Source organism: Miscanthus floridulus, chromosome 9, assembly GCF_019320115.1.
Source record: "Miscanthus floridulus cultivar M001 chromosome 9, ASM1932011v1, whole genome shotgun sequence".
In the NCBI taxonomy this organism is placed as follows: Eukaryota; Viridiplantae; Streptophyta; class Magnoliopsida; order Poales; family Poaceae; genus Miscanthus; species Miscanthus floridulus.
Genome location: NC_089588.1, coordinates 5977353 through 5993088, shown reverse-complemented (window position 1 = coordinate 5993088; position 15736 = coordinate 5977353).

The following is a 15736-nucleotide window of genomic DNA, read 5'->3' as shown; positions in this document are numbered from 1 at the left end:
GCGCCGAAAGGCATGATGAAAGATGTCTTGATCTGGTCATCCTTTTTAGAGCGATCTGGTGATAACCAGAGTAGCAATCGAGAAAGGAAAGTAGCTCGCAACCGGCGGTTGAATCGACGACCTCGTCTATGCGAGGTAAGTCGAAGGGGTCTTTAGGGTAGTGTTTGTTGAGATCAGTGTAATCAACGCACATTCTCCATTCAATATTCTTTTTGCGTACAAGAACCGGGTTGGCTAACCACTCTGGATGATACACTTCTTTAATAAATCTAGCTGCTAAAAGCCGTGTAACTTCTACCCTAATTGCCTCCTTTTTGTCGCGAGTGAACCATCGTAGCTTCTGCTTGATAGGTTTGGCCTTGCCATCGACATTTAAGGAGTGCTCGATCAAGTTCCGAGGTACACCGGGCATGTCAGTAGGTTTCCATGCGAATACACTCACATTGCTCCTCAAGAACCTGACGAGCGTGTCTTCCTATTTAGGATCCAGGTTGGCCCCAATAAGGGCCGTTTTGCTGGGATCACCGTCGACTAGCTAGATCATTTTGTGCTCTTTGGACTTGACGTTCTTGTGTGGGGCCTCGAGCTCTGGGATCTCTAGGTGGTCGGCTAGGGTATTCTTAGCGTTGAGCGTGGTCTCGGCCATGCGAATAGAGAGGTCGTGAGCCTCTACTATTTTGAAGCTGTCATCCTCGCAGGTGTAAGCTACGTACATGTTGCCCTTGAGAGTTAGACCCCCCTTCTCAGTAGGCATCTTGAGCACCAAATACTTGTAGTGAGGTATGGCCATGAACTTGGTGAGCGCTAGTTGACCAAGGATAGCATGGTAGGTGCCTTCGAAGTCGGCGACCACAAAGTTGACGTAGTCAGTGCGGAAGTGGTCTAGGGTACCAAATTGCACAAGTAGCATGATCTGCCCGAGAGGAGTAGAGCTCTGTCCGGGGAGAACACCCTAGAACTGTGCCTCGTATGGCTTGAGATCAGCCGGGGTTATCTTCAGAGCTGGCAAACTATTCTTAAATAGTATATCAATGGAGCTGTCGCCATCAATCAGCACTCTGTCGAACTAGACCCTATTGATACAAGGATCAAGGACCAGAGGAAAACGTCCTGGCTCAGGTATTGCGGCCCATTGATCCTTTCTGCTGAAGGAGATCTCATGGTGAGACCAAGGAGGGAGCCATGGATCGGCGATGAGGTTGTCGGTGTTGGCCACGTTCAAACAGGCGTGAGCGAGCAGCTTGCGTTCTCATTTGGTCTCGATGGACACTTTGCCTCCAATGATCGTGTGGACGCGATCGGTTGGCTTAACGTACTTGTGACAGGGATCTACGTCTTCATCATCATTGTCCTTGTTGCGCTATTCCCCTGTGTCGTTAGGCTTATCGGACGTATCCTGAGCCTGTTGACGCGTGTAGATAGACTTGAGAACATGGCAATTCTCCATGGTATGGTTTGACTTGGGGTGGAGCTGGCAGGGTCCTTTCAACGCTTTGGCGTAGTCTTCTTCATAGTTGTGACATCCGCCACCTTTCTTAATGGTGTTGACCTCGCCATCGTCTTCCCGAGCACGCTTGCCCCTGTAATCATCACAGCGATTATGCTGCTGATTACGCTGGTCGCGGTGGTCGCGGGGGTCGTTGTGCTGGTTGCGGCGATCAAAATTGTCGTTCCGACCACGGTTGCTGCGGTAGTCATCGTGGTGTGGGGGTGGTCGGAGCATGGAACCCTTGCTGCTTCTTCGATGATTATCTTTTTAGCATCGTCGGCATCCGCATATTTCTTGGCAGTGGCCAGGAGCGCTGTGACTGATTTGGGTCTCTTGCAGAGGAGCTTGTCCCGTAGGGCATCATGGAAGTGGAGACCAGTGATGAAAGCCTCGATTGCCTCGTTGTCGGAGATTGATGGGACCTTGATGTGCATCTCCGAGAAACATCGGACGTACTCACGTTGTGGCTCATCTTTCTGGTCTCGAATCCGCTGCAGATCATATTTGTTGCCAGGTTGCTCACAAGTGGCAATGAAGTTGTCGATGAAAGCTTGCTTGAGCTCTTGCCAAGAATCGAAGTAGTTCACCGGCAAGCTGACCAGCCATTGGTGACCTGCATGACCAACAGCGACTGGGAAGTAGTTAGACATGACATGCTCATCAGCCATGGCTGACCTGCATGCGGTTTCGTAGAGCATGACCCATAATTCGGGGTTCTCCTTGCCGTCGTACATCTGAAGTTTTTTGAGCTTGAAGTTCTTGGGCCATATGACTTGGCGAAGATGCGGAGTAAACTGCTTCAAACCCGGAGGGCCATGGGCAGTATCATATTCCATACGGCGATAGCTTTCATGGGATGCACGATCGTTAGCTCTTTGGTTGATGCGATCGTGCAGATCATGTTCTCCGAGGTAATGGCAGAGATCGTTATTGCCATCACGGTGATCTCGGTTGCCACCCTGATTAACCCTACAACCGTGGTTATCACGACGATTATTGCGGTTGTCTCGGCGGTTGTCATCCTGGAAGTCACGACGGTTGTCATCTCGAAAGTCGCGATGGTTGTCATCCTGACGGCGGTTGTCATCCCAACCACCATCATGGCCACTGTTTCTACCTTGATGGTTGTCTGATGGGTCGTTGTTGTGGGAGCCACGTTGGTTGGGTGGTTGTGAGCGACTTGAGTACTAGCGGTTGTGGCTTGATTCGATTGATACGGATGGAGCCCGGGCTTGATTTACAATTTCTGTGGTCTGGGCCATAGCAGCCGTCAGGTAAGCTTGTAAATCATCACGAACTGCCTGAGTTTCCGGGGTATTGGGTAGTCGTTGCATTGTCGCCATAGCAACGGCTACGTTGGTGCTTGGAGTCCTGAAGACCTGCTTGTCCCCCACCCTATCAAAGGCATTGTTAAGATCGTGTGGCTGGACCCTTATGCGTCGGGCCTCCTCTTCTGCCTCGGCTTCGATTTGTCGGCGATTAAACCGGTCAATATTGCATGCTTCGCATGCAAGCCTTTCTTGTTCTGTTTCGCCAACTGCCGGTGGTTCGTCATTACTGACAACATTGATCAAGTCCCCTCGCCTTGGTGGGAAAGACAGGAATTGTGGGAACCCCAGGGCGTGGTCTAGGATATCTAGATTGTATTCAACGCCTTCATTGTCATGATGCTGGAGCTCGATGCGAATGAAGGCATTAGATGCGATACCGGACGAAGAGCTTGAGCCACCCTCTTGAACTGTGTGGACTGATCCTTCTTGATAATCCTCAATCCGGACTATGTTGACGAAGTTGCGTGGCTTTGGCCGAGGTCGATGTATAAAACACAGATCCGAGCAGCGTTGTATATTGTACGTGTAGTTGGAGGTAGTGTTTCGCAGGCCATAGGGCTAGGCCTGGTAGTTCTCTGTCGAGGCTTCGTACTTAGAGAGCCAGAGACCCGTCACGGAGGCTGGCCGGCGATGAGCGGAGCGCCCTTCAAGAGTAGATGTGACCACGAGATCTGTACCGAGTCGTGCAGGACGACTAGCCCGAGCTGGTTGGGTAGATCTGTTGTGGGTTGCGATTACCTGCTCATTAGGTTGACTTTGAATTGAACTTACCAGAGCTAGGGTTTTAGCAAGTTTGGTGCCGACCCGATCGATGGAGTCGAGCAGGTCGGTGTTGTCGATCTACTTCCCTTTGTAGCGAGGAAGTGGACGACGGGTTGTCAGCGTGGCTGAAGGCGATGCGGACGTGGTCGGAGCTAGATCCACCGTGGTCGGAGCCAGATCCACGTGGTCGAAGCTAGATCCACCGTGGTCGGAGCCGTAGCCGATGCAGGCGAAGCAGCGGTCGACGCGGATTAAATCCACACCTCCTCTGTGATCATGGAGATGAAGTCGTCGGAGCTAGTGGTCCAGGTGATCTGGCCGACGGTGAACGTGAGGCCGTTCGGCGTAGCCACAGAGCCGGAGATGATGACCATCTTGTTCGCTTGGAGAGCAGTACGCACACCCCCTACCTGGCGCGCCACTGTCAACGAAATATGGTCGGCAGTCTACCTAGGGGTATGCCCAAGGTAGTAGATTATCGACAGACAGATGTGCAAGCAACAAACAAGATGGTTACGCAAGACAGACACAAGGTTTTATCCAGGTTCGGCCGTCGTAAAGGCGTAATACCTACGTCCTACGTCTGATTGTATTGCTATATGTCAATGAGAGATGTTTTTTAGAGGGGTCCCCTGCCCGCCTTATATAGTCTAGGGGGCAGGGTTACAAATCTAGAAACTAATCCTAGCCAGTTACAATTGCCATAGGTGGCCGGATAAGGATTCCTATTCTAACCGACCAGGATCTTGCTTGATCTCCAAATCTGCCTTGATTCCTTGCGTGGGATTCCGAACAGGTTGGTCGGGCCGCGCGTCGTCTTCTAGTGGACCGGACCCCCTAATCCGGGCCGGCCCAGGCCTAGCCATAAGGGTATAGGGGTTAATACCCCCATACGGACCTAATGAAGGTAGGGATGGGTAGGAGGAAGAAGAAGCGACTCAAGGGGGACATGGACGCTATGAGAGGATACGACGAAGATATGTATAGAGGGGGAGACTTCGACGAGACCCGTGGCAGGAATCTTTGCAAAGAACCTGGTCACAAGGCTAGCAGGCATAGAAGATGAGGGCAGCAGGTCCATACATAGAACTTGTTTTTTCCCTAGTAAAGTTCATTCATATGTTTATTAATGTTACTTTCAATATGTACATGTTCTTTCATATTTTTTCCATGTTGCATGGCATGTAGTTGAAATTTTGCAATGGTACTTAATGTTAATTTGAATATTGTATTATTCATAATGTTTGTTCTAACCCTTTGTTTATCAATTTGAACCAGGATGGCCCATCCCACGTAGCATTCACTGTATGTTATTCTTGAGGTGGAGTATGACGACAAGCACTGAGCTCACATGTTGATCGACACCGACACAGAGGTGGCCTTGCCTCCGTTGAGGCCACGCACACACAATAGGGTGTACTAGTGGGACGAGCGTTACGCGCCATACATACGGCGTGTTGGCTTCCTCGAGCTTGTCCAGGTTGTCAACTACAGTCTTCCGACCCTTGACCCTGCACTTCTTACTACAGCTATAGACAGGTGCGAGTCCCTTCATTCTCCATAAACATTCTATAACGAAATTGAGGTAACTAACAGTTGTTCTATTTTCATAATGCAACCTCATAGGTGGAGGCCTGAGACCCACACATTCCACCTACCTTGCGGCGAGATGACCATCACCATGCAGGACGTGAAGGCTATCTTTGGCCTTCAGTTGGGGGGACTTCCAGTGACAGGTATAGTTGACAATGATCGATGGAGAGAGCTAGTGGCTTAGTTCTGTGGTTTCCTTCCAGAGGATGATGAGGATGCTAAAAAAATAAGTAAGCAATTGAACCCTATTTAATAGTTGCATTGCTTTCCTGAATCCATTGCGTCTCATTGTCTTTTGTGAATTTTAGGAAAACTTCTGATGTTTCATCATTGTGGATCACAGAGCGCTTCGAGAACTTGCACCCACAAGCTGATGAGGTTGAGATTGAGAGGTTAGCTAGAGTCTAGCTGTGGCACTTCCTTGGCGCTTTCCTATTCCCCGACGCGTCAGGCAACACCATCAGCTGGATTTTCCTTGACATACTACGCAAGTCGTGGGAGAACATAGTGACATACAGCTAAGACAGTGTGATCCGTGGCATGGATGTATCGACAACTATGCGTTGCCTGCCATCGCACCTTAGGGTTTGCGTCACTTGGTGGTTGCTCCTACCTACTCTAGGTTTGGTGTTGGGAAAGATGGCCTGTTGGGAGGCCCCTTCTTAATGGTTCGCCTGTAAGTACTTCGGTTCACTACTTTACTTTGAAGCTATTATGTATGATGAAATTGTGATAGGCTAATTCATTATCGTGTTCAATGCAGCATTGGAACGGCTAGGATACACTACCTACTGCTTTGTATATCTAGAAGGAAGTAGAGTTAGTTAGAGGGAATGCGCTATGCAAGTATAGGGAGTACATGGACTGCCTCAACATACTGACACAGCACCAGGTTATGTTCTCTTTGGTTACCTACATGTGTGTTCTTGTTGGATGTTCACTATGTCACAAGCTAACTCAATTACGAAATGTTTAGGTGACTTGGTGTCCTTAGGATGCTCCAGAGCTCTAGGACTATCTGAGTCCTGCCACTAGGCAAGAGTCCGATGAGTATCGCTACAACGTCCCTCTTATTTTCTTCCACGTGGTCGAGATCCAATTGCCCATCAGGGTTTGCAGGCAGTTCAAAAGAATTACAGGCTACCCACCACCGCTTTACTCCACCAACCAAGAATTGCACGGGTACATTATCGATTCATAACAAAGCTACAATTGTAAGGTGTGTGTGGTAGAACTAACTACTCCCTCTGTTCCTTAATATAGGCCATATAGATTTCTAAAGAAAAATCCAAAATATAGGTATGTATTAGCTCCCACGCTGATTAGTTAGGAAACCTTTCCACTGTACATAGCACATGCCCCAACCAATCCCTTAGATTTAGGAAACAATCTGATTGGGAGAGAGAAGATGGCCTGATTTTCCTTTTTTTCCTCGGTCTCACATCCTTCCCCAAGCCGTGCGTTAATATTGGTGCTAAAAACTATATGGCTTATATTAAGGAACGGAGGGAGTATCATTTTGTTGCAGGTATGACCACAGGAAGGGGTAGAAGGACAAGGATTGGCACATGAAGCACAACAAGTACATCCAATTGTGGCAGAACAGGGAGTGGCAACCGGTCGATGCGGGTCCACCACACCACCAGCACACCTTCAACGAGTACCTGTGGTGGCTTCATAGGTCTACGAGGACACATATCAAGCCCCCCTACACTGAGGATGCAATTGACGAGGACTCAAAGGAAGATGTCATTGAAGATGTGTACGACACTGCCACTAGGGAGGAGACACAACCACAGAGAGCCCCGCTTCAGAGATACGTGGTAAGATACTTGAATGTTATAATTTGTTATCCATTTGGCATTTAGTAAGTGTACTAAAATGGTCCAAACGTGTTTATGTCCCCAGGCCACACAATTGTCAAGGTTGTCCAACAAAGTAGTGTTTTGACTTCACAAGTCTAGAGGGCAGGGCCCAGGTGTTCTATAGGCCTTTGTGGAGGTACACATAAACTTGTCCATTATGAAAATGGTCTTTTAGTCTCAATGCATTATCTTTAACATCTGTTCATGTAGAAACTGAAGAAGAGCTATAGGAAGCTAGCTCAGAAGTTGAGCTGCATGGACACTCCATGGGAGGAACCCGAGTATCTAGCGCGGTCAGATGGCATGGTTTCAGCCTCTTTGAGGACACCAGCCGGCTCTTCTGAGCCGGTGACAGGTGTGACTTCCACTATGCGTACACCACCATACTATAGCGCTGGGAAGGGCCCTATAGATGAGGATGACGAGGACAACGAGGAGGCCCTAGGCTTCCACATACACCACCACCAGTGGGACCCTTGGCAGCAGGATGAGATTGGCATGTCTCAGCTAAGTGGTGCCCTGCTTGGTACCCAAGGAGACGAACATGTACTAACAAAGGTACTTTTTTAAAATACCTAGCCTGTATGAACTAGCAATGATAAAGATTGTAACTAATCTTGCCTATCTTATACTTGTAGGGTACGAGCCGTATGCAATAGTATGGCCGTCAGCCCTGCCATCACGACCGCACCGATGTTGGGTACACTCTTAATGTGTTGCTTACAAATCCGAAGAGATAGAGGCATCCGAGGGACCCTTACACTCCTAGGACATAGGGTCTAGGCAAGCATAGTCCATGTTTTTTTTCAAGTTTCCTCAATTACAAAACTTGATGTATTGCCTCCTTACTAACCGTTGTGATGATAATGTAGGTACACATTCAACAAGGCCTTCAAATGTTGAAGACCGTGAAGGATCATGTTAGGAAAACGTCCATCAACTTGTGCACTTGTGGTTCAAGACCTCCATACCAACTTGTGCACTTGGTTGACTTATTTGCTTCATGTTGTACGAATCATGTAGTGTCAAACTTATGTTGTCATGAACTTAATTTGCTTCAAGTCTTATGTAGCAACTAGTCGTGTCGAACTTATGTCAAACGAATGAAGTCTTGTGTAGAAATCTATAAACTTTGTGCACTTGATCGACTTTGTTCAATTTGTGCAATTTGTTATCTTGTGCGTCTAGCCTGCATCAGTGGTGGTATTGACACGCCGTGGAGGCTGCTGCTCGCCTTTGTTCTGCTTGAAACAGCATCCAGGCCTTGCCGCCCCGTTTGCCCTAGCGCGCCAGGCTGTCGCGCCATTGCCCCTAGCGCATTAGGCTTACCGCGCCTCTGGTGGTGGCACGACAGAAGCTGGGCAGACTAAGCACAGGAAATGGCTTATATGGTGATGATCCAAATGAGTTTCTCGCACATCTTGCAAGCAATATTGGATTAAATAAGTTTCATGCTATTATAGAAATAAAAAATAAATAACCTCTCCAACCCACATCTAAGGTACTCATATACGTTATTATTAAAAAAACTTGGGTTATAGTTGGATGGATCAGAGGGTGACAAACGGATGGGATGAAGATACTTACTTAGGATCGAACATAGGTACTCCGAGTACATGGAAACAATGTTTGATACATGAGTAAAATACATCAATAGTTCAAATGAAAGACTCTTCTTCTTGTCCACTTCGAAAGCACTTAGGCTACACATTGAAAGTTCGAATACATCAATAGTTCAAATGTAACACAAGACAACACAATGAAAGTTCTAGTACATAATAACATTGTTCATTAATAAAGCATGGAACTAACAAATCTGAATCATGGAACTACCACATGGCGCAATCACAAATATTCAGTCAGAAACATACTGAGTAAGCAACTCGTCGTCTGAGTACCAATCCTCTACCAGAACCTCGTTGCTGTGGCTAGGCTCACCTGTATTGCTCTGATTTGCCTGTCATCTGTAGTAAGCGGCCTCCGCTTCATCTGTGGCCTAAGACAAGAACATGTTCTCCTCTGCCTCATTCATGTGGCTAGGCTCACTTGCATTGCCCTCGATCTGCCTGTTGCCTATAGTAAGCGGCCTCCGCTTTATCTGTGGCCTCTATGGCTTGAGAGAAGAACGCATCCTCATCCTCCTCCGCCTGTAAGACTGCCTCTGCTAGAGCGATGAGCTCACTCAGTCTACCAGTGTCATCCTCATCCTTCTCCACCTGCAAGCCTGCCTCCACTAGAACGATGAGATCGCTCAATCTGGCAGTGTCGTTCTCATCCTCATCCCCCTCATTGTCCAACACAATCCGAGATAGAACGCTGCGACCAGCTCGCGTTCTATGCTCATGTAACTTCTTTTCCACATACCTTGCATGGGCCACCTCTGTGGCATGCTCCCTGCTGCATCCAATCCCTTTATGTATAAAATACAACAAGTTAGCAATGCGATTATATTACATTTAAAAGCAGGCAACGAAAATAACAAGGCTTCCAAGTGGCGGTGGTGGTGGCGGTGGGGGTGGGGGTGGTGCCGGTGGTGCTGGTGGGGGATGCCAGTGCCGGTGGGGGTGGGGGTGGTGTCGGAGGGGGTGCTGGGGGTGCCGGTGCCGGTGGGGGTGGTGGGGGTGACGGTGCTGGTGGGGGTGGTGCTGGTGGGGGCGGTGCCGATGCCGGTGGAGGTGGTGCCGGTGCCGATGGGGGTAGGGGTGGTGCCGGAGGGGGTGCTGGGGGTGCCGGTGGGGGTGGGGCTGGGGGTGCTGGGGCTGGGGGTGCTAGGGGTGCCAGTGCCGGTGGGGGTGGTGCTGGTGGGGGCAGTGCCGATGCCGATGGAGGTTGTGCCGGTGGTGCTGGTGGGGGTGCCGGTGCCGGTGCCGATGGGGGTGGGGGTGGTGCTAGAGGAGGTGCTGGGGTGCTGGTGGGGGTGGTGCCAGTGGGGGTGGGGGTGTCGGTGGGGGTGGGGGTGGTGCCGGTGCCGGTGCGGGTGGGGGTGGTGGGGGTTACAATGGTGGAGCCTTCCATGGGCTTGTCGCTAACAGTATGTCTGTTTGATCTTGTTGTCTTGGAAAACATCTTAACAAAGTTCGGCATATTTTAATGCAATTTGTTTTTTTGCTTATAGACTTCGATCGTTACACGGTGCGATTTAAGGGCGTTACACAAGACCTGAATGCTAGGCAGATCTTTTGCATTATTGCAAACCCTGATTATTTTGACCAACTTCCAGATAATGATGGCCTCCGAGGTATGCTGCTCTCTGTCCGTTTTACTTTTTTCATAACTATTTGTGTGAGAGTGTGTGCAAATCTTAAATAATCAGCTTGGATGCTTTTTGCAGAGGGCGTCTTCCTTTTCCCAGTTGAGATCAATGTTTTAAATAGCGGGCTATCATATTTAGCGGTGAACTTCTCCAAAAGCTATAAAAAGCTATAGCGGGATATAGCAGAAGCTATTCATTTAGCGATATTATAGAAAACATTCTTAATGAACTATGCACGGAAATATTTAACTAGATAAAAATTTTATGAACACAAATACTAAAATACATGTTAAATATCTAGGAGTATATGTTTTAAATCCATTATATTGGAACCAGCGGCACATGTAGAATATCTAGGAAAATATGTTTTTAAGTCTATTATATTGGAACTAGTTGTTCCGAACAGTTGAGAAAGGGTGGAGAGAGCTCGGCTTTGGAGAGGGAACACACTGGGATTTTCAACAAGTGGAAATGAGTGGGAGGTGAGTTCCCTTGCCTTCATGCCCTTGGGGCACTTATATAGGCAGTGGCTATTTACATGTGGCCCCTTGGAGGGGTTGGATTTCACATGACACTACTCTGCCTACTAGTTGGGCCTCTTCTAGGGGAGACTTGGCCCATATACATCAAGGGCTCCCCCAACATTGCCCCATCAAACACTTTGGTGGGAGAGGCTTCACCAACACTTTAGCTTATACAATAACTCACTCACACCAATGCTTCGGCGTGAGGGGTCTCAATATCATCTTCAGCCACCACAATGACTAACCTTTGACTCTAACAGGTAGAGGGTCTTCTCCAAAATCTTCAACGTTAGCACTAACAATATATCATAGTCAATATCTTCAGCGACTACAACAACTTGCCTCTACCAAAACTTCGGCACGAGGGGCTTCCCTGACATCTTCAGGATCTACACCAACATTGCCTTCGTCAACACTTTTGGCAGGAGGGCTTTTACCAACATCTTCGACATCCACCACAAATAGGCTCCACCAAAACTTTGGCATAAGGGGCTTCACCAACATCTTTAGTAACTATGACGGCTCGTCTTCACCAACACTTTGGTAGGAGGGGATTCACTATTATCTTTGGCTGCTATAATGGCTCAAGAGCTAGGGGAGTATACTAGAGGACCCTACAATCCGTAGGGTGAAGTCTTTTGCCCAACGCTTATGAGAGATGATTTGGAGGCTTCACGGAAACCTTTAGCTATGACTACTATGACAACAACCATTTGTAAAGAAAAGACGTGTCTCCATGCAAAGCCTTCGACAAGAAGGTCTCGAAGGTGAAGATCTGCATGCCAAGAAGGTCCTAGAGATGAAGATCCATGCATTGAGAAGGTCCTAAAGGCAAAGATCTGCACGTCAAGAAGGTCACGAAGGTAAAGACCTATGCATCAAGCGAACCTAACAATCCATGTCACAGAAGCGGTCGAGGAAGCCGAAGCTCGTATATGAAGATACCTCAGAGATTGACATAGAAGCACTTGGAGTCAGTAGCTTCCTAAGTTAGCACTTGTATAGGCTAGAGTCATGTACATGATCTTTTCTCCATGCCCATTTCCCACAAGGTTTTGGGATGATGTTTTTAGTGAGGTGCACACGCATAGGTTGCAAAGGGAGATCCCCACGACCAGGGTTTGAGTTCTATTTGCGTCTCTTCTACTATGGCCATCTATTAGGTCATGTTGTACCAACAATAACCTATTAGCTGAGGGGCTACTATTGGGGGAGCCCATGAGGTATGTGGGCTAAATATCCCCTAGAAGAGGTCCAACTAGTAGCTAGAGTAGTGTCATTTGAAATCCAACCCCACCAAAGGGGCCACATGTAAATAGCCATTACCTATATAAGTGCCCAAGGGCATAAGGGCAAGGGGCTTCACCTCCCACTCACTCATTTCCACTTGTTCCAAATCCTAGTGTGTCCCCTCTCCACCGCCGAGCTCCCACCTCCCTCCCTCCCTCCTCCATCTCTCTCTCTTCCAACACATTACTGAACATTTATCATATGGATCAACGTACTATTGTGATCACCACTCGACATTCAACAATTCAATAATTATTTAGTGGCTTATTACATCATTTAATGAGTAAAGAACATAAAGGAGAGAGAGGGGCATAGATTATAGTCCTTTAGTCTAGACTAAAGAATTAATATCTATCTCGATCAGTATTAACGGTGTTAAATATATATCGCGACGAAACCAAATAGTGGTGTTTAGTGGAGCTAAAATGTCATTAGCGGAAATAGCGAAATAATTAGCAACAGCGTAGCGGTAGATAGTCTGAAAAGCTATAGCGAAGCTATAACGAAGCCATAGCGGGCAATTTAAAACCATGGTTGAGATGGATCCAGATGCTTTACAAGAAGATGAAAAATGGGCTCAGGTTTTTCTTAGTCTTCCTGACAATCATGCTTGGCTATATGACAGTCTTTCTCAAAGAAGAAGGGTAAGAACTCAATTTATTCCTCATCTAATCTGTTGCGTTTGTTCCCTGTTAATTCCTGGAGCCTAATATGCACACTCCTTCATATGTTGTGGACACAATTGAATTTCATCCCTCTGATTGATGTTGCATTTGGTTTTTCCCTTAGGCTCATCTGTTGCGTTTGATTGAACAAAAAATTAGAAATTCCGTAACTATGTCTTTGTGGTTATCTACCATAGACAGCATGTGCCCAACTACATGTGCCCGGCTACCCGCGCTTCGCGCGGGGTTACCCACTAGTGCAATAAATTTCTGTACAGAATCGATTTTGTGTAATCTATCATAATACAATGTGTTTCTAAGTTATTTTTTTGGAACATGGAACCTCTATTTGAAATTATTAGGTGAATAACAACTTTCATGACCCAAGGATTTGGAGTGCCCTATTCATTTCAGATGATGATTGGACTATGAGGGTGTACCGTTGCAGGTGAGGTGTAGATCTAATTCAGCTTGTTTTGTATTATTTTTATTTTATTTGTTTTTGTTCTAACTATTTTTCTTTTTTAGCACAATTGATGAATGGGCAGTAGTACACTATCGACGGAATGGTCGGCTCATTTACGAAGTAAATTTTATGTCTGCGCTTGTTCAGCGTCTTCAAACTCTACATGACATTGCAATGGACAGAGATGCGCTTAGTACACTGGACATAAGGATACCAGTTGATCTTCTTCCATAGGTAAGACAATTTCAGGGGGTGCTGTATTTAGTAGTCTTCATCCTCTCTAGTGAGTTATTCTTATTTCAATTGGCAAACCCGATGTAGTTTCGAAAGAGCCTTAGTGTTAGGGATGCTTCATTACTTAAGTATGCAATAGCCTATGCATTTATGTTTGATTTGCTCCGTGTTAACATGTCTTCGCAGGTGAAGCACAGCGTCGAGAGTCTGTTGGTGCTGCATTTTGGGTAGCAAGGGCAGCAGGATGGGAAGTCAGTTTCTGCAACTGATGCCTCAAATCAGAAGTTGATTTGGGGGGGAGGGGAGGGGCAAGAACAGTTTTGATGTTGCTCTGTCTCTGCCTTTTGATTGATTGGAGTTCGTTGTGGTGACAAGTTTGCATGCTTTTTGGGCTTGGCTGGATAGGTGTATTTTGTGCCATCATAAATTGCGTAACATGCTGGAATGCATTTCCTGGAGTTTAGAACTCAATTTATTTCTGTGATGTATTTTTGGGAGTTTAGAACTCAATTAATTTCTGGGAAAAAAGAGTCCCAAGTTTCCACTCGTGCCTAACAAGCTGGAATGCATTTTTGGTAGTTTAGAACTCAGTTATAAATTCCTGGGATGCATTTTTGGGAGTTTAGAACTCAATTAATTCTTGGAAAGAAAAGAGACCTAAGTATTTGGTTGGGTGGGCTAATTTGAACCTGATGCCACACACGAGATGTGTATGTGCGAGTAAGTATTTGGTTGGGTGGGCTAATTTGAGCCCTGACTATGAAAGTAGTGATTGCATTAGTGCTGTTAGATACTGGCACATGTTAGATACTGGCACATGGGATTTTAGTATCTTTGTAGGTCAGTGATCTTAATTAACTAGCAGATGCTCAAACGCACTAGGGAATAAATTGTGCATGTGTTTTCTATATCCTACACACTGAAGTGAACTACAAATGCATTCTATCAATTTTGGATGATTTGTCATCTATTCACTGTAATTTTAGAGATGTTTCAAATGTTGGCCATGTACACAAGTTAGTGTGACAATGGAGTGGCAAATCCTCATTTTTATCTAGCCAATTTTATTTATTGATTAACCCATCTAGTATAGTGAATCTGCCAATATGCTCCTTCCAATCAACTTGAGTTGCTTGTTTTCATGATTAGTGTAGTTCCTTTTTATCAACACTTTGGCTACCCTCTCCCCCTGTGGTACCTCTGCTATGATTATTTGTAAGTAGGAGCTGCTGTTATAGTTGTGATTGGAATGGCTCTATTGTTAGTATATGGAGCATCTTGTTTTAAGGGACGTTATTCATATTCCTAATACAGTGTTTGGAGAGAAAAATACTGCCACTTGCCATAGTAGTATTGTGGTGTAGATTGGACAGGTGATTGTTTGATTTAAAGAGGGAGCTTGTTTGCAACAGGCCCAATAAACAGCCTGTTCGGGAGGCCGTAAGCGATCGTGGATTATTTACTGCTGGCTGGTTTGGTGTGAGAGAAAAACACTGTTCCTGGCTAGAAATTTACGATCGTTTACGAGCAAGCGAACAGGCTGATATCCCCAATAGCTCTAGCGCTAGAGAGTGCTCTGTTGAATTGTACTTGTTTGTTTGCTGTTTACTTCCAATGTTCCAAATTGTAAGTCTTTACATAGTCATATCTAGGAATGTAGTAAAAACTGTTGTGTGCTGATAGTCCTTTGTGTGCTGATAATTGTCTGATGGTCCTTTATGTGCTGATAGCCCCTACTTCTGTGTTCGTAACCAAAAACTTAGTTTTATGCTTGTATACTGTCGTGCTGCTGTTAATGGGTATAATCTATATTGGGGTTTAGGATTTTAATGGCTTTATTTTGTTGTCATCGTTGTTGTTTTGGACTAATGATTTTCTGTGCTCTTGGTTTGATGGTGAAGCACATCCTATCATACTTTCTTGACATTGTGTAACTTGTTCATCCTTGCCATTTGCAATTTTAAAACGTTCTCGTTCTGATGTCTACCGTGATTTGATGTGCCCATTCTTTGAGACTTTTGGAGGTATACTAATTTGTGGCTAGCAAATGCTACATGTGGCAATGTGCAGTTGTACCCTTCCCTCATTACTGGGGGAATCTTTACGTATGAATCCTGGGTCCAAAAGCTGGCCGGCGAGAGTGGCCACGTCACCGGCCGTTCCCGGCCGTCGGATCTGGCGCGCGGACGGCCTAGAGCATGCGAGGCGTGGTTTTTTTTTTTGCAAAAAAACCCTCAAACTTTAGTTGAATCAACCCACAGTCT